This window comes from Asparagus officinalis, chromosome 4, assembly GCF_001876935.1.
Source record: "Asparagus officinalis chromosome 4, Aspof.V1, whole genome shotgun sequence".
NCBI lineage: Eukaryota > Viridiplantae > Streptophyta > Magnoliopsida > Asparagales > Asparagaceae > Asparagus > Asparagus officinalis.
The window spans coordinates 136,919,996-136,942,678 of NC_033797.1; positions in this window are offsets into that span (position 1 = coordinate 136,919,996).

The following is a 22,683-nucleotide window of genomic DNA, read 5'->3' on the forward strand; positions in this document are numbered from 1 at the left end:
ATCAAATGGTGGAAAAGAAACTGTCTTCACTCCCATCATCTCCTCTCTTCTTCCCTTGTGGCCCAGCTTGATTACCTCAACTTGATTGAAGAATCCAGAGCCTTATCTCCCTCAGAAATTCAATCTAGAAGTGTTTTGAAAGACCAACTTCTTTCCTTAGCAAATGCTGAAGAAATAAAATGGAAGCAAAGGTCTAGAATCTAATGGTTGAGAGAGGGAGATAATAATACCAATTTTTTTCATAACTTTGCCTCTCACAGAAGAAGGAAAAACTTTATTCCCTACCTTATAGAAAATGATTCTATCATCTCAGCAGAGCCAGATATAAAAAGGGCTTTCTTTGACTACTTCTCCAACCTCTTCAGTCATCCTCTAGATTCTAGGCTATCAGTTGACTGGAATTTTTTATATTCGACCTTTCCTCTCTAGATCTCCCCTTCTCTTCTGAAGAAATTAAAGCAGCAGTTTTTGATCTCCATCCAGAAAAATCTCCGGGCCTGATGGTCTTCCCTTGCTTTTTTATCAATCTTTCTAGAACTCAATAGAGGTTGACATAACAGCTTTCATTCAAAACTCCTTTTCCATCCCCAAACTCTTCATAACATCAATTATTCATACATCTATCTCATTCCCAAGAAAGAAGGTGCATGTTCCCCCAAGTATTTTAGACCTATCAGTCTCATTAATAGTTCTTGTAAAATCTTCTCTAAAATCCTAGCTAATAGACTTAGCAGAGTCATCCATCTCCTTATAGACCCCTCTCAGTCAGCCTTTCAAAAAGGTAAATCTTCTCTTGACTCCATTCTGCTATCACATGAAATGATCAATTTCTGCTCTTCAGGAAAAAATGATATTTGTGCTATTAAAGTGGATTTTTTTCAAAGCTTTTGATTGTGTAAATTGGAACTTCCTCCTTTCCCTTCTTGAAGCCAGAGGTTTCAGTAAAAGATGGTGTCTCTGGATCAAACACATCCTATCCTCCTCAAAATCTGCTGTATTGGTTAATGGTTCCCCAACCAAATTCTTTTCATGTCATATGGGATTAAAACAAGGTGATCCCTTTTCCCCTATGCTTTTTCTTTTGGTGGCTGATGTTTTAAATAAAATGATCTTTTCTAGTGCTGCTTCTGGAGATCTCTCTGATCTTCAGTTGAAAGGAGAACTAAACAACATCAAGGTCCTTCAATTTGCATATAACACAATCATCTTTTCTAAAGCTTCTACTGAAGATATGACCACTCTTAAAGCTATCTTTCTCATATTTGCAAATATTTCTGGTCTGGCTATGAACTCCAACAAAACTCATCTCTATTACCTTGGTAGATCTCCTCGCAAGGGACTTCATTTTGCCAGACACCTCAATTGCTCAGTGGGATCTCTACCTTTCTCCTATCTTGGTTTACCTCTCAAAAAAGGATCTTTATCTAGAAGAGATTGGCTTCTACTTTTAGATTCGTTCTCAAAAAATCCGTCTCTTTGGAAGACCAAATCCCTATCTCTAGGGGGACGTCTCACTTTGGTCAATTCAGTTCTTTCCTCCATCCCTCTTTATTTTCTCTCTTTCTTCAAATTCCCCTCGTGGCTTATTCAAGCTATTGACAAAATTAGAAGAAATTTCCTCTGGAACGGGAGTAATCTACCCTCCAAAGTCAAGTGTCTGGTTGCTTAGAATTCTGTTTGTAGACCGAAACTAGAAGGAGAGCTGGGTGTTATCAATTTTCATGTTTTTAATCTAGCCCTTCTATCCAAATGGATTTGGAAAATTTTTAAGAGGTATTCCTTAATCAGTAAAGTGATCTTCTCCCTATATTCTAAGGACGACTCTAACCCTATCGTGCATCAACCTAAATCCCAAGCATCAAAACTGCTCAAAGATCTCTTCTCTTCAAATTCAGCCTTCTTCAGCTTTGCTAGATGGAATGTAGGCAATGGCAAGACTTGCAGGTTCTGGTATGACAAATGGTCTAGTCCCAACTCACTGTGCAGCCTCTTTCCGAAGGTTTTTACTCTTGCTTTCTCCAATGGTAGTAGCATCAAATATCAGGGTCTTCACTCCAATCAAGGTTGGCAATGGCATCTCATTCTCAAAAGAGGTACTAATCCTAGAATGCATAGAGAAGTCCAAGATCTCCTCTCCTTCGTTGATCCTTTTGCTTGTGGAACTACCTCTTCTCAGGATACTCTATATGGTGGCCTCTTCATCCATCAGGAATATTCTTAGTAAAATTTTTCTACTCAGTTCTAATTTCTGGAGGATGTAAATCAAGATTCTTTAAATTCATTTGGAAATCTCCTATCCCTCTGAAAGCAAAAGTCTTCTTCTGGCTTGTCAGCAAACAAAAACTCAATATCAGGGCCAACCTAGTCTCCAAGGGATGGAATGGTGATCCGAGGTGTCTATTTTGCAATTCAGATGTTGAGACTCAGGACCACTTATTCATCTCTTGTCCTTTTGCATCATCTATCTAGTCCACCCTCTTCCTAAGTATCAGTGCTGTCTCTTGGCCTCTTTCCATGAAGGACTTGATCCTCCTCAACGACTCTTCAGTTTTCAACAGTAATATTAGATGTATTTGGAAAATTGTGCTTCCATGCTGTTGTTGGTGGATTTGGAACAGTCGTAACTTCCTCATTTTTAGAGATATCCAGCATAACTCTGACCTTATTGCAGCTAATGTGGCTAGATATACTCTCCTTTGGGTAGGTGCTCATGAAGATAGGTTGGCTAAAAGGATCCGTAGGGCAGCTATCAAGCTGCAGTTTGAAGAAATAGCGAAGAAGAAAGCAGCAGTGGAAGTGGGAGACAACTTCTCCGCAGACTAGCTCCTGCGTTGGTTGGTTCTCCTTTTGGTTTTTTCTTGTTGGGTTGATATTTTGAGAATTGGCATCCTCTTGAAACTCTCTTAGTCTCTTACCTTTTTTCCGTAGCTTTCTTAGTTTAACGGTGTTGTGATTCCTTTTGTAACTACTAGTATAGGCTGGTGATGTTTAATTTTTTTGCTCTTCTTTCTTTTCTTCTTTTGGTGCGCCTTCTCCTTCTGTGGAAAGGGTTGTAAATTCTCTGTTAGTTTTTTCTAGAATATATATATATATATATATATATGAACAGGAAAGCTTTTCCTGTTTTTCAGTTAAAAAAAACGAAATCATATGGATTTATAGTAGACGACCCATAAATATGACGTGATGAAGTTAATAAAGCTTACAGAGTTGCAATCTAATAAACTACTATGGTTTTATGATATTATTTTTCTATCTGTAGGTAAATAGATAATCATCCACCTTCCCTCTCAGAGTTTTTTTTTTAGATGATCCGTCGTTGTTTGTTTCTATAATTTTAGATGAGATTCAGATTAATATGTCACATTGTATCCCTGTTGCCTTTATTTCACGGCCTCTTCATTTTAATTCGAAAACTCCAGATAGAGAAAAATCCAAGCTTTTAATAGACAAAATAGCATATTTCTTTGGTTAATATATATCAACGGTATTACTATAGCTAGTTCATAAATTGATACAAAGCATAATTACAAGGAGACTTTAGTATCGGCACTCAGTTTGTTCCTCGCGTCCCACATATTTTGTTGTACGCAGTGGCCGTTAATATTAATGTTTTGAAGTCGCAGCGGACAAGATGGGATCTTCGGGTCAGTTCTATGCGTGTGTTTCTACGGACATGATCTGATACGAGCTTACGCATCCAATAAGTGCGGTCAAATGTTTGGGTTGGTTACGTTATAAATCTATTATATTTTATAAAACCATTTATTAGTGTTAGCATCTTTTGAGGGGTAGGCAACGTACACGCTCCACCAATTGAGGGGTTTTTTTATTAAATTTTCTGGCAAATATATGTTAGTTGTTTGTCAATGACAGGTATAGGGTTGGATGAGAGAAGTTTCCACCTCAAGGGAGTTTATGAAACACCCTAAAAGTTTAAAGGGTTTTGTGTTATAAAAATATTAGGAGTCGGATCTTCCCTACCAGCGTGAGAGAGATAATAAAGATGGAAAAATCAATCACGAAAGATATAGATTTTTACGTGGCTCGCCCGCACTAGAGCTTCTTTTCTTTATCTAATAAAGTTATAATTGAGGGGGGGAGGGCATTTTGCGTTGAGAAACCTAACTATTTGATATGATTATGGTAGATATTTTGTTTATCAGTATATTGATAATTATTGCTTTGATTCATGGATATATAATATACTTGATATGTACTTGACAGGTATCTCTATATGCTTTAAATATTTTGTGTGGAATAAAACTTTATGCTGCATACTAATTATTTGGTATAACAAAATGTTATAACATTAATCGTATAGACATGAGATATTTTATCTATTTTATTATGATAACAGGGAAATTGAATTTTGATTCTTTTCTACAGTTTAATAGTAGATCAAACACATATGCAGCTTAGGTTATATCATGTCTCACCACTTCTATTATTACTAATTTATTTTGCATTCTCTTGCTACATCAATTTCTGTATATTAAACAAATATATGCATCGCACAGGCATGAAACTAGTAGATAGAGAATAGGGTTACACGCTGCGTGTACGTAGAATTATTGATTTACCCTTCTATATAAAATATGGATCTGCAAAACAGGTGGTTAGCTTGCACAGTCCGATTAGACACCACAACTCTAAATAAAAGCTCAAGGAGCTATATATGTTCAAAACCTCTCAAAGTTCAAGGGGTTTTTTTGTGAAATTAACCCTAAATAGAACATGTGAATTCACATTCATATTTATGTGGATCTTTAGATGCAAAGAAACTAATAGTTCTTACGCAAGAATTAGAGGCACTTGCCCTGCCTCTAACATATCCTAGCTCTGCCCATATTCGTAGCATAATTCTTAATCTTCCCCAAACTTCAAGTCACCTCCCTACATATAGCTATTGTTGGCGTCTGTGGTTAAATCTGGAATAATACAGATATATAACAGCAAAAACTGAACAGAAAACTAAAGTACAGTAATTTAAATTTTTTTAACTCAGTTGTTGTGCGTTTGTAAAACGCTCTGCTTAAAGTATTATTTGGCTTACTCTGGTGCAAGGATCCCAAGGGCAAATTGCTTTCACGAACAGCAGTGTAGTACTCTGGTGTGCACCGACCCAGTACTGTCAAGATCTCCTCGATCTATCAGGCAAAGATCTCCTCGATCTATAAGACCTTCTCGGTCTAGACACTGTTCCTACGAGCACTAGGTATTCTACAACATATATATCTGTATATATTGATTGTTGTTTTTGGAATGAATTTTTCTTAAGGATTTGGGTCTATTTATAGCGTTTGGAAAAATACTATGTACTAATAAAATAATATTATTTACTATACATGTGTGACTCACGTCCAAATTTTTTTTCGGTGGGGCCCACCATTTTATTTAATTTCAAAATTTAGCGGCCCACATTTTGTTTCTTCTTTACCTAATCATGTGGGGCCCGCTAGCTATATCTTCAAAAAAGGAAGGTAGAAGAGCGCTTTAGTTTTCTAGAGGTTGGAGACTTTAGATATAGACAATTTAAAATTGATCTCTAATTAAAAGCTTGAATGTCATAATTCATATTTGAGGGTTCGCCGGTTATGGGTGACCAATGTTAACTTAATTCACAGAAAAAGTAAGTTATCTGAAAATGAATAGGTAACTGGCAACCTAAGCAGTGATCGAGAATTTTGTAGAAAAAGACGAAGAAATTATCGTTAAACTAGTTTCCGTCAAGGAAAAATCAAACCATGGCAACGTTAGTGTGGTATACATAAAGAGTTAATCTCTCAACCCCCCTCCCTTTGGGGGGGTGTTGCACATAACCCCCATGATCTTCGTTTATCTCACATAGCCCACTTGAACTAGGGCATGTCTCACAAAAGGCGATTGGACTTTATCTTATTCCACATAACCCCCTGCTTCTAATTTGCAAAAAAAAAAAAAAAAAAAACAAAAATATTTTTAAGGGAACTCCAAATTTCAAAAAAAAAAAAAAAAAAAAACTAGAATGTTTTTAAGTGGAAAAAATCACAAACTTTGTATCATGTCATTTACAGTAAACAAACTATCTTCCCTAGATTTTGAGTTTTTTCTCTCAGGAAAATTTTAGTTATTTGCAAATTATAGGCAGGGGTTAAGATAAGATAAGGTAAATTTCACGAGAGTTTTGTGAGACACCCCATAGTTCACATGAATTATGTGAGATAAATAAACTTCAGAGGGGTTATGTGCAACACTCCCAGAGTGCAAGAGGATTTTGTGAAATTAACCCATAAATAAGTGCAAGAATGAAACCTTTTTCCCCCTAGCATGAAGGTAAGATTTTCACTTCCAAAATGTGGCACAAACGCCAACAAAACTCAAAATAGAGCTCAACAAAACTCCATCACAATATACCAATATACAAGTATGACCTAAACAAAAAAAAATACTGAAAATACGCAAATATCTCACACTCTAACTTGGAGCACCATTTCTGTTAGGCGGAGTACCAAACACTTTATCCTCCCTAATAAGTTGAATCTGTTGGATGCTTTGTTCATGAAAAGGCAATTTTACCTTTGTGAATAGTCCCACGTTAGAAAATGAGATGAATAGTATAGGGTATATAATGGTTCTCTTCTTATTGGGCTTTGAATAGTGTTTTGGGTTTTGTGTTTTGTGGGCTTTGCATATCTATCTCACACGCGCGCGCGCGCACGCACGCCACGCCTCGCCTCGTCCGCACCACGCCTCGCCGCACCGCACATGCACACATTTTTGCTTCTCAAGCTTTTATTTTTGCACATTTTACACGTTTTGTAACGGCTGCATGCGGATAACGGAAGCAAGATTTGTGTGTAACGGTTCCTTGAATTCAGCGGGGGTTACACTTCTCCTCACCTATATAAGCAGGCTTAGAGCTCATTCAGAAGCACACCAACGAAGAGAAGAACTTCTAAGCTCTCTTCTTTCTCTACTCTCATTTCTCCAAGAAATTTCGGCTACATATTTATATTCATTTTTTGGGCAACCGTTTTCGTCTGAGCATAAGCTCTGTGACTCACGTCCGAGTACAGAGACCGGCCGATTCCGGGGGTTTTTACCGCTAAGAGAGAGGGGACAAATTACGTCAGGGCGATAGGCGGGTCCTAAATCTTCTAGGGCAGTGACATCACGACTGCTCCCGTTCAGGCCTGAATTTTCTAACTTTTTAATTTGGATTTTATATTATTATATTCCTGTTTTGACAGCAATCTAGAAGACTAATCAAAATTTATTGCTGTTAATTTAAATAAAAAAATCAAAAAAAAAACTGTTCATCGGGATTACTGTTCACCGAATCTTCATATCTTATAATTACTTGTTGTATTAGTTAATTGTTTTAATTTGTTGCATCTAAATTAGTTAAAAAAAATTACTGTTCATCGGGATTACTGTTCACCCGAATCTTCACATCTTATAATTACTTGTTGTATTAGTTAATTGTTTTAATTTGTTGCATCTAAATTAGTTAAAAAAAATTATTTCTTTGCTGCTTCTGTACTCAATTTCTGCATCTGTCACTTTTCATATATATATAGTAAAGAAACAAAAAATCTTTAAGTGAACCGGTTCAAGTTTTCTTGGATTAGTTGGTGTCTAAGGCAAGGTTTAAGCATTGCGTAAAGCGCTCTGCAAGAAACGAGGTACTTAATAGATCTTTGATCAACCTCTAGTACTATCCTTACCTAGCCAAACTACCCGAGTAAAACTTTAATCTTTTCACTTTTAGAGTTTTTGGTTAAGAGCAGGTTTAATTAAGTTTCTGGTCTAGTAGTATTGACAAAATCCTTTATTTGATCAGATTACATCTACCTAGACTAGTAAACTCAAATTGGACTTATGACAATTCCTGATCATTCAAAAAGTGTCAAACCTGAGAAGTTCACCGGTGTTAACTATAAATGATGGGCTAATCAGATGAAACACTGGCTCACTACCTTAGGTCTTTTATCTGCTATTGACACTCCTGAGTCATCTACTAGTGGTTCTCAACCTTTGACTCCTGATCCTGCACAGTCTGCTCCTTCCACTTCTGGTTCTGGTGCTAGCTCCTTTTCTAGCTCTATGAAACCAGAATAAATCAACTATCATTGTTGTCATAGGATTCTTAGTACACTTGCGGACAACCTTTTTGACATATACTATGAGTTCAAAAGTGCAAAAGACCTATGGAATGCTCTTGAAGCAGAATATGGATATGATGATGCCGGAATTCTGTGTTTCACCTCCTCCTCCTTCAATAAGTTCATGATGGTTGATGACAAACCCATTAATGAACAAATTCATGAATTCCTAGATTTCCTCCGTCATCTCCAATCAAAAGGAAACACTTTTACCGACGATTATAAAGTTTCCTGTTTGATTGATAAACTTCCTCCCTCCTGGTCTAGATTTGCTGGAGATCTCCGACACAAGCAAGGAGATCTAACATTAACTGAAGCCCTCAAGGCTATTCGTATTGAAGACCATCATAGGCAAAATTCCAACACCAAGAATGAAATAAAAGCTAAAGTAAACTTGGTAGAGGATAAGCCTAAATCTAAGAATTTCAAACCCAAAGGGAAGAAATTCAAGAAAAATCAACAATCTTTCAACAAATCTTCCTTCAAACCAAATCCCAATTCTTCCAACCATAAGTCTGATGGAAAGTTCTGCTTTGTCTGTGGTAGAACCAACCACATGGCTCCCAACTGTTTCTTTCAAAAGAAGGAACCAGCTAAACCTGCTCCTAAAGGAAATGGATCCAACAAAGTTAATATGATTGAAATGAATCCAACCTCTTTCAGGTTAGCCTCTTCATCTCATCTTGTAAATTCTATAACTTCTTCCACTGATTAGTATTTGGATTCCGGAACAAATATCCATGTCTGTAATGATCGCTCTTGGTTTTCAAATTATCAGGAATCAAGTGGAGGAAGCATAAGCTTAGCAAATGACTCTACTAAATCAATAATAGGAAGTGGACGTATAGAGCTCACCATGACTTCTGGGAAAGCTCTTCATCTGCAAGGCGTTTATCATGTTCCTTCTCTCCGTCGCAATCTGATTAGTGAATCTCTTCTTCTTAGAGCTGGTTATAGGATTGTAAAAGAATCCAATAAATTTGTGATTACAAAGAGTAATGTTTTCATAGGAAAAGGTTTTATCTGCAATGGCCTTTTCAAACTCAATGTCATCAATTCCAGTTCTAATGAAATTTCTGAGTCTTCTGTTATACAAATTATTGAATCTTGTGATGTCTGGCATGGACGACTTGGATATGTCAATTTTCAAACCTTGCAGAGAATGAGTAAATTAAACCTTATTCCCAAATCTTCTCATGATATCTCATCTAAGTGTGAAATCTGTGTTCAAGGGAAACACACTAAAAAACCCTTCAAGTCTATAACTAGAAACTCTGAACCCCTCGAATTAATTCATAGTGATGTGTGTGACTCAAACCGAGTTCTCACCCGAGGGGGTAGGAGATATTTTGTGACTTTTATAGACGATCACTCTAGATATTGTTACACATATCTTCTCAAAACTAAAGATGAAGTCTTAGATAGGTTTAAGGTGTACAAAGCTGAATCTAAGAACCAACTTGACAGGAAGATCAAGATTCTGAGATCTGATCGTGGGAGGGAGTATACCTCAAATCATATGACTGAATATTGCCAAGAACACGGTATTATTCATGAGGTTACTGCTCCCTATACACCACAGTCTAACGGGGTAGCTGAACGAAAGAAAAGAACCCTAATGGACATGGTGAACTGTATGTTACTCAGTTCAGAAGCACCTGAAAATCTCTGGGGTGAATCTTTTCTTTCTGCTTGCTTCATTCTTAATAGGATTCCCCAGAAAAATTCCGATACAACTCCTTATGAATATTGGAAGGGGAGATCTCCTAATCTGAATTTCTTCCGGGTTTGGGGTTGCTTGGCTAAAGTAGCTATTCCCGAACCTAAGAAGAGAAAAATTGGTTCTAAGACTATAGATGTTGCTTTTATTGGATATGCACTAGATAGCAATGTTAACAGATTTCTAGTCATCAACTCTGAAATCAGTGACATATCCAACAATACCATCATTGAAGCAAGAGATGCAGTCTACTTTGAAAACATCTTACCTTTCAAATCTAAAATCTTAGAAAATCCCAGATCATCAATTCCTTCTGATCTACCATCCTCCGGTTCTTCTCAACCTCTTGATATTGAACCTCGAAGAAGCAAAAGAGGCAGAATCGAAAAGGATTTTGGAGAAGACTTCCTTATCTTTCTTGTTGAAGGTGATCCAAGTTCATTCCAAGAAGCAATGGATTCACCTAAATCTCTTTTCCGGAAAGAAGCCATTGATAATAAAATTAAATCTATCATGGAAAACCATACTTGGATACTCACCGACTTACCTCCAGGTTGTAAATCTATTGGTTGTAAGTGGATATTCAAGAAGAAACTTAGAGCTGATGGTTCCATAGATAAATTTAAAGCTAGATTAGTAGCTAAAGGCTATACTCAACAAAAGGGCATTGATTATTTTGATACCTATTCTCCTGTAACCCGAATCTCAACTATCCGAGTATTATTAGCCTTTGCTGCTATCCATAAGCTAATCATACATCAGATGGATGTCAAGACTACTTTTCTGAATGGTGATTTAGATGAAGAGATCTATATGCACCAACCTGAATGCCTCATTGCCAAGGGTCAGGAAAACAAAGTCTGTAAGCTAGTTAAATCTTTATATGGTCTTAAATAAGCTCCTAAACAATGGCACCAGAAATTTGACAACGTCATTGCACAATATGGCTTCACTGTGAATGAACACGATAAATGTGTCTATTCTAAAGTGATAAACAATGACTATGTCATTCTCTGTCTCTATGTTGATGATATCCTTATCTTTGGAACAACACTTGAATTAATTTCAAAGGTTAAGGATTATCTTTCCAAAAACTTTAATATGAAAGACTTAGGTCTTACAGACATGATACTTGGAATGAAAATCTCTAGAGATACTAGAGGAATATCTTTGAGTCTTTCCCATAGCATTGAGAAAATGCTAATCAAATTCAACTTTCATAACTCTAAACCTGTTTCCACACCTTATGATTCTTCTATATCCTTGAAGAAGAATGAAGGTGATCATGTCTCCCAGCTGAGGTATTCTCAGTTGATTGGATCTCTTCTTTACATATCCAACAGAACCAGACCCGATATAGCCTATGCTGTAGGGAGACTAAGCCGATATGCTAGCAACCCTAGCAAAGATCATTGGACTGCCTTAGAAAGAGTATTTAAATATCTAAAAGACATAATTGACTATTGCTTGACTTGCACTGGTTACCTTGATGCTATAGAAGGGTATAGTGACGCGAACTGGGTTACGGATTCGAACAGTATAAAGTCTACATCTGGATATGTATTTCTTTTTGGTGGTCCAGCTGTATCCTGAAAATCTTGTAAGCAAATAGTAATTGCCAGGTGTTGACCCTATAGTTTTGATGATGATTTGTCAAACAATTTATCGCTAATGTATTCTCTAGTTTTATGTTTATGTTTCTCTTTACAGGTACTTCAACACACGACAATAAAGCGTTAAAGATTCAAGTTCATTTGTGTGAATTTACCTAGGTATAAGTTTAGTTTACTTACATATATTATATGTTAATATCTAAGCTCAATATATGTACACTTAAACACGATTTTTGACATTTTCTATCATATAAATGATTTTTCATCAAACGTTGTTACAATATCTTTTATTTCATGTTTACAGCTCTTTCATACTTTATTATATACATATAATATATGCATAATATATATATATATACATATTTACAAGCCTTATGTCAATTTTCATGTTCACGAAAAACAGGTTTTCTGAACACTTTTTAAAAACAGGGAGTTTTTACAAACGAAAATTGATTTTCCAAATATTCCTTTTCAAACATGTTTATTTCATCATTTAGAAACTTTCCCCAAAGTTTCACTATTTTTGGAATTGATTTGATATTTTTAATGAATTTTCAAAATAGCCTAAAAACCTGTCAATATGCAATGTATCAGATTCCGGTCGACCGTCGCGGTCGACCGCCAGTTGCAATTTTTCTGAGCTTGCCTTTTTTGTGCTCGTGGTCGACCGTGACGGTCGACCGTGAAAACATCCAGAGACTTTCGCGGTCGACCGCCAGCTTTATATTTTCAAAATTGTGTTTTTTGAGCTTCGCGGTCGACCGCACCGGTCGACCGCCGAACTGTCAGATCACTTCTAACGGCTAGTTTTTTCAGCTGTTTTCAAATTTGGTCTTTTTACTTGGGTTTTTACTGATGTATTGGGTTGTTATAAATACCCTACTGCATTCAACACTTTAACTATCTAAGAGAATTGATTACTTAAGTTTACAAAGTTTCAAAGAGCTGTTTAAGCTGATTTCATCAGTTTGTTTTAAAAGAAATTTTTCCTATAACAAGAAGTGGCTTTCAAATCCTATTGGGATCATCATCTACTGTTCTTCTTGTTTGAGAAGTTTTCTAAACTCTTATATAGCTTGTTATTTCATTTTCATTTCAATTAGCTATATTTATTGAGTTTCATTCACTGTTATCACATACACATATTGAGCTTAATATCTTCATACCATATAGTGTGGGTTGTGGAGTGTGATTTAGTGAGTGTGAGTTTCATTGTGTTCTCACTTGTTATTTGAGAATAAACCATTGTATTTAATCTTCTTTTGTAAGAATCACTTGTAATACACTTGTACACCGAGAGAAGTGTGAGGCGAGAGACGGGGTCGAATCCAATAGGAGTGGCATCGGTTGACGAACCTAGGGAGAGGTTGTAACCGAGCACTTGAGGAGGACACGGGCTAGGTTCCTACACTTAGTGGTATAAAGTGTGATTGATTAGTGATTGTGTAGTGTGAGAGTTTTCGGTGATCTTGTAAACCGAGTGTGTAGAAGTTCCGGCTTCCAAACCGGATTGTGATAGTGGATATCTCCTCGAGGTGAAGAACGGGGACGTAGGTCGTGATGACCGAACCTCGTAAACATATCGTGTGTTTGTGTTTTACTTAGCGTATATTTTTATTCATCATTATTGTTCATATCCATATCATATTTCTTCTTGCAAGATCAAATTGATCAACACAATTTTAATTAGCTTTTAATTGTTTTGTTAGAATATTTGATTAACGCTTTTCACTCATCGTTTTCTAACAAATTTGCTAATTTTGATAGTGCTTACGCTTTATGGAAACTTATTGAAGCACATGAAGGGAAATTGGAGGCTATTCAACAAGCGTTGGAAAATCCCGCTTTGAGTTCTAAGGAAGCCTCATCTCCATGTACAATACCACTAGGTGATAACCCTAGTGAGGTATGCGATAACGATGATATTATTACTTTTGATGAACTTGCTCTTGAGTTTGAAAAATTACACAATTGCTATATTGATGTAAAGAGTAAGTATGTTAATATGAAATCCACTCATGAAACACTAGCTACTAAGTTTAATTTTATTGCAAATGAAAATACAATTCTTAAAGGATGCAATGAAAATTTGAGAATTGAAAATGCTAGTTTGCTTCATGAAAAACGTGATGCTATGTTAGAAGTAGATAAGTTGAAATCTATGATGAGTAATCTTGTTTATCCTACTTCTAGTAGCAATGCTTGTATGCACAATGATAAGTTGAATCAAATGAGAAAACGAATATCCACCTTAGATTCAACACTAAACACTTGTATTGCTAATAATAAAAAGCTTATGGACTTATGTGCAAAGTTCAATGTTAATTCCTCTAAGAAACCTATTCACTATGCACATATGTATGGCAAAATTCACAAATGTTCTATTTGCGGTCTTAAAGGCCATTTAGCTCAATTTTGTCATAATGCACCAAAAATTAAAAAGCCTATTCATGATTGTGCATCCCATCAAGCTTCTTCATCACATACACATGTACACACACATAGTGTAAATCATAAACATGCTCATGTGTACAAATGTGATTATTGTGGTCGTTTTGGTCATTTGGTCATGTTTTGTTTCGATTTGAAAAGAAATTCTCGTTTGCAAAATAATTACAAAGAAAAATCTATTTTTGCAAATGAACCACGTGCATTTCATTTCGGTCAATGTAAACCAATCAAACCTCTACATTGCATAAATTGCAATCATATGGGTCATGTTTATAATTTTTGCTTTGATCGTATCGGTGCACAAAATACGCCCAAGCGGGTTTATAACCCTAGGGCCTTGGATTTAAATGATAGGGGTCATGTGCCAAGTTTTAGTGGTACCAAAATGATTTGGGTACCAAAATAATTTTTATATCATTTTTTGTTGTTTTGTTCGTTTGAATGATTTGGGTACCAAAATAATTTTTATATCATTTTTTGTTGTTTTGTTCGTTTTTGTTTTTGCTTTTAAAAATTGGTTTTTGAATATAAGTTGTTTTGTTCGTTTTTGTTTTTGCTTTTAAAAATTGGTTTTTGAATATAAATCTTCCTTCTTATTTACCTAAAATAAATTATTTGTATGTTTTTATAGCTAAAAAATTTTATATATATTTTATAAAACATTTGGTATCTTATAAAATAATTTCTTAAAGGTCTAAATTAAAAACTTTTTCAAAATCCAGAGTTTACAATGACTATGCTTCCATTTTTCTCACGGTCGACCGCTACGGTCGACCGACGAAGTTTCTGTAAGTTGTTTCGGTCGACCGCCATGGTCGACCGCAAGAGATTTTTTTTCAGCTTCGATTTTTAATCCTTATCGGGTTTTGGTTTTTAATTGATAACTGTTTTGAACCCAATTTGTTCACCACTATTGATTTCATTTCATATCGGATCCAGGCCATTGATTTCCTCTTTCCTTATGATCCGACCCTCATCTTTCCCCTATTTCGAAAATTTTCCCCAAATTGTCAAATTCTGGTCTCGGTCGCCCGCCGTTCGACTTCCTTCAACCGCGGTTGTCTTTCTCATCATATTCAGAGGGATTTTGCTGGGTAATTTTTTCTCTCATCTCTTGATTTCATTTCCTACTCTAGTGATTATATTCTCAGACTAGGGTTTTGGTTTAGGGTTTGCTTATTTTCACTTATTGTGCTCTATTTGCATTTCCAAGGTTTTCAATTTCTGTTATATTCCATATTTCATTTAAAAACCCTAATAGAACATGCCTCCTAGAAAGAGATCAAAATCTGATGTTGGTTCGTCTTCTTCTGTAGCCTCTCATTATGAGGATTTTCTTTTGTTTAAATCCCTAGTTAAGAAATATAAGGAGTTGTGCAAACTGAAAATTCTTCCCACCAGATATATCAAATTTGATCAATTAACCATGTATGACACTCATTCGATTCTTCATAATGTTGGGTTGGCTAGGCTATTAGATGTGGAACGTAAAGTTCCTTATTATTCTTTTCTGGTTTATCTGTTTTATGCCAACTTATCTGTGTCATCCTCTGCTGATGGTCTTCAGACCATTAGTACATCTGTTAAACATGTTGTAATTTCTTTTTCTACCAACGAACTTGCGGGGATTCTTAAAATCCCAACAGGTGATGTTGACCTTATGTCTATTAAACTTGATGATCCAGCTGTGAACAACCTCTTATTTAAACCCGGTTGCACTTATCCGATGAACAATAATTCTCTTAATCCAAATGCCAAACTTATTTTATCCGATGAACAATAATTCTCTTAATCCAAATGCCAAACTTATTGCTAGAATTATTGCTCAAAATCTAATTCCTAAAACCGGTAGTTTTGATCATTTTGCTTCTGACAAGATCAATGCTGTATATGCCATTTTTACCAAAATAAAAGTAGATTAGGCAAACGTTTTTCTCAAAAATATGGCATCTAAGCATTTCAAATTTCTACCCTTTGACTCCTTCATCACCCTTATCCCTCAACACTTCGGTGTTGATCTCACTCATGAACCCAAAATTGAACCCAAGAAGGACTTTTTTGATAAGGTCTCACTTTCCCGGATGCAAATTTCCAGTTCCCTATCTGATCCTATTCAGCCATCATCTTCTCGTTCCCGGTCTAGAGCCTCTTCCTCCTCCACTTCTGACCTCTGCACCCGTTTGGATCGTCTCGAAACTCAGGTCTCAACTATTCAGAGGGATGTTAGGACTATTCTATCCTATCAGCGTCAGTCTCTAGGGATTCTGGATCCCTCTTCCAGTTCTGAGTCTGGTTCTGAGGAGGGCCCTGCTGATGGTTCTGACTCTGGCTCTGATGGTGGATCTGCATCTAGCTCTGGCCATGCTTCTGATGGTGACGATGGTGGTGATGATTGACTTTGGTGCTTATTGTGTTTACTGGTTTTTGTGCTTATGGTGGAGATTGTTTCTATGCTTATGGTGATGTTTTATTTTGAGTTGTAGAATTTGATACTTATGTTTTTAGTTTGAGTTGTAATAACTCTTTACTTGTGTGGAAAACCATGTGACTTTGTGAAACTTTTTATGTATGGTTTGTAGTTTTGTGGAACAAACTATGTTCGTGGAAAACTATGTAGTTTCTGATGTTTAAGTGATGATTTGTGATTTATTGTGTTAGTTTATCTTTTCTATGAACTATGCATGGTGAAAACAATTTTCATGCTTTGTTTGTGGAAAATATGTTGCTAATGATGAGTTCTTTGGATTATATATTGTTTATGGATGGATAATTATTGTTTAGCTCCTAAATATGCTTTTTAGATGTCATTTATGCAATTTGACAGGGGGAGCTTTTGGCAATTCACTTGGCTTTTTATCTGTGCTTATATGCAGGGGAAGCGTTGCTCCTATTTTTTTATTTTTTCCCTTTTTGATGTTGTCAAAGGGGGAGAAAATCCACATATGGTTTATTTATTATTTATTCATGTTCATGTATGGTTTATTGATTTACTCATGTATGGTTTATTCATGTTGTATACATGATTGGTTTATATGTGGTTTATCAGTATACATTTCATATTCATGTATAAATTATTTGCCATCATAAAAAAGGGGGAGATTGTTAACCCTATAGTTTTGATGATGATTTGTCAAATAATTTATCGCTAATGTATTCTCTAGTTTTGTGTTTATGTTTCTCTTTACAGGTATTTCAACAAACGACAATCAAGCGTTAAAGATTCAAGTTCATTTGTGTGGATTTACCTAGGTATAAGTTTAGTTTACTTACATATATTGTATGTTAATATCTAAGCTCAATATATGTACACTTAAACACGATTTTTGACATTTTCTATCATATAAATGATTTTTCATCAAACGTTGTTACAATATCTTTTATTTCATGGTTACAGCTCTTTCATACTTCATTATATACATATAATATATGCATAATATATATATACATATTTACAAGCCTTATGTCAATTTTCATGTTCACGAAAAACAGGTTTTCTGAACACTTTTCAAAAACAGAGAGTTTTCACAAACGAAAATTGATTTTCCAAAAATTCCTTTTCAAACATGTTTATTTCATCATTTAGAAACTTTTCCCAAAGTTTCACTATTTTTTGAAATTGATTTGATATTTTTAATGAATTTTCAAAACAGCCCAAAAACCTGTCAATATGTAATGTATCAGATTCCGTCGACCGCCGCGGTCGACCGCCGCGGTCGACCGCCAGTTGTAATTTTTCTGAGCTTGCCTTTTTTGTGCTCGCGGTCGACCGTGATGGTCGACCGTGAAAACATCCAGAAACTTTCATGGTCGACCGCCAGCTTTATATTTTCAAAATTGTGTTTTTTGAGCTTCGCGGTCGACCGCCGAACTGTCAGATCATTTCCAACGGCAAGTTTTTACAACTGTTTTCAAATGGGTTTTTTGGTCTTTTACTTGTGTTTTTACTGATGTATTGGGTTGCTATATATACCCCATTGCTGCTCTCCTTCTATGTACCCAAGAAATCCAAGTTTTGTGTTTAACAAAATATTAAGTGTGTTTTCAAAGAGCTGTTTAAAGCTGATTTCATCAATCTGTTTCAAGAGAAGTTTTCCTACAACAAGAAGTGGCTTTCAAATCCTATTGGGATCATCATCTACTGTTCTTCTTGTTTGAGAAGTTTTCTAAACTCTTATATAGCTTGTTATTTCATTTTCATTTCAATTAGCTATATTTATTGAGTTTCATTCACTGTTATCACATACACATATTGAGCTTAATATCTTCATACCATATAATATGGGTTGTGGAGTGTGATTGAGTGAGTGTGAGCTTCATTGTGTTCTCACTTGTTATTTGAGAACAAACCATTGTATTTAATCTTCTTTTGTGAGAATCACTTGTAATACACTTGTACACCGAGAGAAGTGTGAGGCGAGAGACGGGGTCGAATCCAATAGGAGTGGCGTCGGTTGACGAACCTAGGGAGAGGTTGTAACCGAGCACTTGAGGAGGACACGGGCTAGGTTCCTACACTTAGTATATAAAGTGTGATTGATTAGTGATTGTGTAGTGTGAGAGTTTTCGGTGAACTTGTAACCCGAGTGTGTAGAAGTTCCGGCTTCCAAACCGGATTGTGATAGTGGATATCTCCTCGAGGTGAGGAGCGGGGACGTAGGTCGTGGTGACCGAACCTCGTAAACATATCGTGTGTTTGTGTTTTGCTTGGCTTATATTTTATTTGTGCATATTCTTATTGTTCTTATTCATATCTATCTCTTGCAAGAACATATTGATCAACATAATTTTAATTGGTAATTAATCAGGATTAGATTAGCATAAGACCCTAATCACCCTCCCTCTAGGGTCTAACACCAGAAGCACCATGGAGTCTGAATTGATTGCTCTTGATACTACTTGCACAGAAGCCGAATGGTTAAAAGATCTTCTCTCTGAACTTCCTTTGGTCCCTAAACCCTCTCCTCCTATTTCAATTCACTCTGATTCTCGATCTACCATAGAGCTTCTAAAGCAAGTACATGTAAATAAAAAACATAACAGACATATTCAAATAAGATATAAGTCTGTACAACGCCTGTTAGGCAAAGTTGTGATCTTAGACTTTGTAAAGTCTGAGAAAAATCTTGCTGACCCTTTGACTAAGGGATTATCCAGGAGTGTGGTTCTGGATTCATCGAGGGAGATGGGGTTAAGCCCATAAATGAGGTAACTGACAGCGGTAACTCAACCCTTATTTGGAGACGTAGTCCCAATGTCGGTTCAATGTGGTAGAAACAAGCTGGACAAGTGACTCTCGTGTGGAGCATCGACCTAGATATATTTATATGTCATTATGTAGCATTTGCTACTACCCCTTCTCTATGATGACGATGCTCTTATGATACAGCTAGCTAGGCTGAGTTTTACTCTTAATAAGTCCAACGCGTGTATTGTGGGGGGTATTAAATAAACAGCTGTAGTACCCTTTGAGGACTTACCTACGTGAGAGGAACCGTGATGGCCGCGGTTAGGGGGGGCTGGGCTAACCCCTAGAAACTCTCATGAGTCGGTTTATTGTGAGCATGGCCTTTAACGCTCAACCCGCTTGTGTGTTTTTATCAATACCTGATCCAATGGGCCTAATTCAAGGCCTAGTCCATTATGTCCCTCAGGTGGTGATGAATTCACTAAGGAAAGGTTCAAAGCCGAAAGCTACCTCTCCCGAATTCACGATACGAAATGTTGCCCAACCTATATTTATTTTGTGATTTATTTATTGATTTATTATTTTGAATTTTCAGTCAATATTACCTTTTGGGGGGGCCTGTTGGATGCTTTGTTCATGAAAAGGTAATTTTACCTTTGTGAATAGTCCCATATTGGAAAATGAGATGAATAGTATAGGGTATATAATGGTTCTCTTCTTATTGGACTTTGAATAGTGTTTTGGGTTTTATGGGCTTTGCATATCTATCTCACACACGCGCGCACACACGCACGCCACGCCTCGCCTCGCCCGCACGCGCCACGCCACGCCACACCGCACACGCACACATTTTTGCTTCTCAAGCTTTTATTTTTGCATGTTTTACACGTTTTGTAACGGCTGCATGCGGGTAACGGAAGCAAGATTTGTGCGTAACGGTTCCTTGGATTCAGCGGGGGTTACACTTCTCCTCACCTATATAAGCAGGCTTGGAGCTCATTCAGAAGCACACCAACGAAGAGAAGAACTTCTAAGCTCTCTTCCTTCTCTACTCTCATTTCTCCAAGAAATTTCTGCTACATATTTATTTTCATTTTTTGGGCAACCGTTTTCGTCTGAGCATAAGCTCTGTGACTCACGCCCGAGTGCAGAGGCCGACCGATTTCGGGGATTTTTACCGCTAGGGGAGAGGGGACAAATTGCGCCAGGGAGATAGGCGGGTCCTTAATCTTCTAGGGCAGTGACATCACGACTGCTCCCGTTCAGGCCTGAATTTTCTAACTCTTTAATTTGGATTTTATATTATTATATTCCTGTTTTGACAGCAGAATCTAAACAAATAGAAAAATTGCATGTTAACTAGTAAAATTTTCCTTGGGGGCTATTTGGTTTGCAAAAAGAATGAAGAAATCTGGTTTCCAAGACCCGAAAGATTCGGAAATCAAATTAAAGTGGTCAAAATATTTATGTTTGTTCATGCTGGTTCGCATGAAAATTTATAGAAAACATATGAAGAAAGAGGGGCACTACAGGCACACCATCAACCACACCTCCTCTCCTGCTACAGTGCAGTGGGCCTCATATGAATTTTTTTTAAAAATTTCATATGGAGCCCGCTGCACTATTGCAGAAGAGGAGGTGTGGTTGATGGTGTGCCTGTAGTGCCCCTCTTTCTTCATATGTTTATGATTTTCCATGAAGAAAACACATGACACGTTATTTAACCAGGAAAACCCATTTCTGAGCTTTGAGTTAGGGAATGAGCTGGAAGTCTATTATTAAGCATTAAAATAATGTAGACATTGGGACAAGTTGCAACAAGTGTTTTTAAAGGTTTGAGTTTCCTCCTTTTTGGCTACCAACTAAATAGCGAATTGCAACGTAAATTTCTTCCATCCTTGATTAAGGGCGAAGCAAACATAAAAATTTGTTTTGAAGGTTTGGGTTTCCTCCTTTTTGGAGATTTTTTAATGGAAAATCTCCAAGAATTTTGGGAAAACAGTCAAACATCCTCTTAGGGTCTGTTTGTTTGCACGGAAGTAACTATGAAATAGCAGAAGTAGAGGAAATAGAGGTTATTTCTACTACTTCTAGGCAAAAATGTATATATATGTTTGTTTCTCTTGAAAATCTACTTCTGCTACTTCCTTAAATGATGATGTGGTGTCTATGTGACATCTCCATTTTCTAGATTCTTTTCCACCCCTCAAGACTCTGAAATAGGTCTGAAGTAGATAAAAGAATACTTGCGGGCTCCACGTGAAGATTTGTAACATGCATGAAATTAGGGATCTAATAACTGCTCCTCTGTCTCGATATGCAATCTCTCGGCACTATAAAAAAGTTGCAGGTCAATTTTAGGTTCAAGGTCTTCATAATCCAATCCCATGGGCCCCTCCTTTATACATGTGAACATGAGCTACGTATAGATACAAATCATGACAAGAAATTGGTTTTGTTTTGTATATCCCAATATTTTTTGAGCTAATTTTTTTAGTTCTCATTCCTATGATTAATCGGATGTTGTAATATGGTCCTTGATATGTGTGCACAGATTTTTTTTTTCTTGTAGAATAATTTGAGATACATTAGCAACAAGTTTAATATTATTCTGAAGTTTTTTCTGTAAAGTATAATTTGCGATGATAAACTTTATAATTTTAGAAGTTACTTCTTAGATTTACCTCTTATTCTAATACTTCAAACTATCCAAATGGATCCTAAAATGGAAGCAATATGTATTAATTATTTTCTAGTAATATTTTTAAATATTATCCAAACAAAAAATATAAATGAAGAGGAAGAAGTCCTACTTCCATTACTTCTAAAAATATATGAAACAAACAAAAAAATTACTATTTTCGCTACTTCCTATTTCATAATTTTGAAAGTTACTTCTGTAACCTACTTCTTACTTCCTAGAAAATAAGAATTTTTAAACAATTATTTCTTAAACTCCATTTCAAAACCAACATCGATGCATATCTCAAATCTTCAAATCCTCAACGGAACAACAACAGCAACCACAAAAGGAAAAAAAGAAAAAATAAAAAAAATCACCTCCCTACACAACCCCTATATGGATCTAGTTTCTCAAAAAAAAAAAAAAAAATCCCTCTCCATAATGTTCCTGTGTCAAACTTGCATAATATTAATTCTACTACACAACCATCATATTACATATTTTAAATAGCTTATTTATTCAATGCCATTTACGTAGCAGAAAATTTTGGAGATTCGCGCTTTAAACCATATTATATAGGACTCGACAGACACAAAATTAATGTGGTTAATAATATTTCGGAGTCGCAATGGACAAGATGGGATATTTTGGAGTGATGTTTCCGATAGCACAATGTGATACTTAAGCCAATGCATCCAAAAAATGCAACAAGCTATTTTGGTTTGATATATACTTTTCCGTGCGCAAGTGTTTATATCTCTAACAACTCTTCTATTTGGCTCGCGGTCCAACCGCGAGGCTCAGCTCGCGTGAGAGAAACAGGGGGGGTGGGCCCCCCAACAGTGGGGGGGCCCACCCCCCTGTTTTACACGAGTTGCAACTGG